The sequence below is a fragment of the Sinocyclocheilus rhinocerous genome, unplaced genomic scaffold (genome assembly GCF_001515625.1).
Source record: "Sinocyclocheilus rhinocerous isolate Xijiao unplaced genomic scaffold, SAMN03320098_v1.1 scaffold2090, whole genome shotgun sequence".
Lineage (NCBI taxonomy): Eukaryota > Metazoa > Chordata > Actinopteri > Cypriniformes > Cyprinidae > Sinocyclocheilus > Sinocyclocheilus rhinocerous.
In genome coordinates, this window is record NW_015632025.1 from 268,213 (window position 1) to 271,398 (window position 3,186).

General features: G+C 40.3%; 1 protein-coding gene across 4 annotated transcripts in view; it reads left to right on the top strand.

The window, feature by feature from the left end:
- The window catches only part of LOC107742031 (RAF proto-oncogene serine/threonine-protein kinase-like), a 19,509-nt gene that overhangs the window by 2,572 nt on the left and 13,751 nt on the right, over nt 1-3,186 (top strand). For 2 of the 4 annotated variants that reach the window (XM_016554882.1, XM_016554879.1), the window contains exon 1: nt 531-630. The exons of 1 other annotated variant lie outside the window; for it this stretch is intronic. The gene's annotated coding sequence lies outside the window, so the exon portion shown is untranslated. Of the gene's footprint in view, nt 1-530; nt 631-679; nt 732-3,186 lie in introns of those variants that run through there. One more of the 4 variants, XM_016554881.1, reaches the window with a different exon arrangement.

The window sequence follows — 3,186 nt, forward strand, 5'->3', positions numbered from 1 at the left end:
GCGATGGACTCTGATTGGTTAGCTAGTCCAGTGTGTTGTGATTGGCTAATCCGCATCTAGTGCGCGTCTAATCGTCCCGCCCCTCACCTCAGCGGCATGTGCTCCGGTTGTATTGTAAACAATGGCGTCGTTAATATCGCTTATCAGTTTGAGCTCGATTGAGACGCAGAGGATATTAGTGAAGAGGTTCACGCAGAACCTGTGCAAGCACGGCTTTTAAGGCCTATGTTTTTTTGTTTGTTGTTGACTCATACTTTTAGATACGCTGTTATTTGTAAATGCTACTGCTTAACCCCTTTAATTAAGTCGCGATGGGGGAGGGGCTATCAGACTCTGATTATTAATGACAAAATAACCTTATAAAATCCATACACTACATGGTTGAGTATATAACGAATAAGTATAGTGTATATAGTGTGTCATTTGGAACGCAGTTATACTGTAATAGGCCCCCAGACAAGTCCAAACCTTGAGCTATTAAATGTAAACAGGGCTTGCCATACCACGCGACTGTTAGCTAGGGTTAGTTTGTCGCGCGCTGCAATGATGAAGGCGATGACGTCACTGTAACGTCACGCTTCCCCTTGCAGCGATAATCATGGCGGATCAAGAGTTCAACAGCTTTCTCTGGTGAGTAAAGCCCTGGTCTTCTAGCTCCTGTGCGCGTTGTCGTTTCTAGCAGCGTTTACTCTCTCCTCGCAGCTGATCTGATCGCAATCATCCGAGTCGAAGGACAGATGTTTGCTGGTGTGTTGAGACGTTATTGTTGGTTTGTGTGAAGTGTACTAGAGAGTGAGCACATACGTGTTTGTAAACACGGTTCTTTGTGTTGGCGTATAGTTACTGCGTGTGCTGTCACCAAACAGATTCAAGTTACTAAAGGACACTGTAGCCGCGTGAACTAAGGTTATTAGCTGAAAACTCAAAACATGGGTGTCTTATCGTTAGGGAAAATATTCTTTCTTTTGTCGGTAAATTTAGTTTTTTATGGTAAACAACGCCAGGAGTGTAAAGGATGAAATGAAACAAGGTCTGATATTAACAGTGTATGGAAACAGTCGTATGAATTATTGCTAACATGAAACATTAACAAACCTCTTCGTTGTTCTCTAGTTTTTCCTCAAATGCATATCTTCTCCGTTTGTTCAAGTTATTGGTCACTTCTACTTTAGAACCGAAGCTCGTTCAATGTGAACGGGTTGTTTATAGTGTTACCCGGATGTTCCAGACTCGCTTTAAGTGTATTTTTTAAAACGCACGATGGCCTCGGTATCTTGGTTTATTTTCTCAGTCTGCTGATTCATTAACGTAAGCCGGTTTCATAAAAACCCGTCTGTACTGTTCTGCATTTACTGTACAAATGCTAAATCTGCAGGGTGTCATTGCAGACAAGGCTGGTGTTATTATTGTGCTTTATCTGATCGTCTAATGGCTTTAATTGTGCTGCTGGATTCTCATCATACTTTCAGATGCAGACCTTTTAGAATATAAGAATATTGCATTTTAGGATCATTCTTTCAGATCCATAAATGTGGGCTCATTTAGTAGTCCTATTATAGTAACAGTCTGATTATTTGAGCCATATTTCAAGAATTTGTACAGATATAGATAACATAAAATGTGTTACTTAAAACTTTGGGATGCCATTAAATGGTAATTAGTGGCCCAAACAGTATTTTCACACTTAATCGATTGTCTTACGCAAAGACATTCATACGTTTATATAGCATGATATTATATATGCACACATGAACACAGCTTGTAGGGTAGCTCCAAGATATTATAATATTTTTGTGAGCATGTTTTTAAATCCCGGCGATTTCAGTCTTAACCTAACATTGAGATGCATTGCTCGCCATATATGCATGCAGCAGAGGGAGATATTAGGGCTGTGCATGAGTTACAGTGTGTCACCGAGTGTTTTACTGCAGAATAACTGGAGTTTCTCTCACAGATCTGCAGCGAGTGTCTGTCTCCGAGAGCTGCTCAGACCTGCTCCACAGGTTTCTGATGTCAGGAGGACAGAGCATAGTTACACAGTTACTTTCTGAGCGAGAACAGGGGCATATCAGTGGCTCATGCAAAACACCTCAGTCTCGGCTGTGAATGCTGTGTGATAGCATGAGCTGGACATGAGTTACTGAATTACAGAAGAGGCTTGCTTCCTCTAACAGCTACTGATGGGCTATCTGTCACCATCTGACCTGATAATGTTTCATGCAACAACAAACGTGTGGCCTGCTGGACACTTCATCAGATCAGACGTGTTGTTCTGAAGGAGCTTTGGCCTGGGGATTTATGCCTATGCTGTCCATTTTCTCAAACAGTTGGTTTTCTCTTCTAAACCATTCATTTTATAGTTGTTGTTATCCAGCTCAAAACTGACTGTTGTTGCGTGTTATGAGTCAGCGGCTTTAGATTCATCCATTGATTTTGGTTTATTTTGATCAACTTTCCCGGTTAGGTGTTTTTACCCATGAATGTTGATAGAAAAATGATAATAAATACGAAACGTTTATACTCGTTTTTTTAGTTATTTTACTGAAAGACTGACCTTCTGTCTTTGAAAAAGGCGAAAGCAGAAGTGAGCTGTGAGAAAACGTCGTCATTTTGTTATTCTTATGATAATAATAATAATATTGTGGTGTTGTTCTGAATGATTGAGGACCCTGTCAGAGTTATTTGTGCTTGACGCGCGTGTTGAGATGTAATAGAAAGACTGCATTACATGACTTTAGATTAGAGAAGTCCTGCAGGTGACCTTGTTTATAAAGGGTTATTGCTGCGAGTCACGTAGTCTCATACAAATACAACACCCACTTCAGAGTTGCTGGTACTATATGAGAGTAATGGAAGTAGGAAATGGTATTTTCTCTTGAAATCATATATTATAATTCATGACTTGTGTGATACTTGTCTGTTAAAGATTGGTTTTACTCTCAGTTCATCTGAGATTAGGATGAGTTTGTTTCTTCATCAGGTTTGTAGAAATGCAGCACTGCATCAGTGTCTCAGCAATGGATGCTCTGCAGTGAATGGGTGCCGTCAGAATGAGAGTCCAAACAGCTGATAAAAACATCACAATAATCCACCAGTAATCCACAGCACTCCAGTCCATCAGTTAACATCTGGAGAAGACAAAAGCTGAAACAAATCCAGCATTAAGACGTTTTTAACTAAAATACG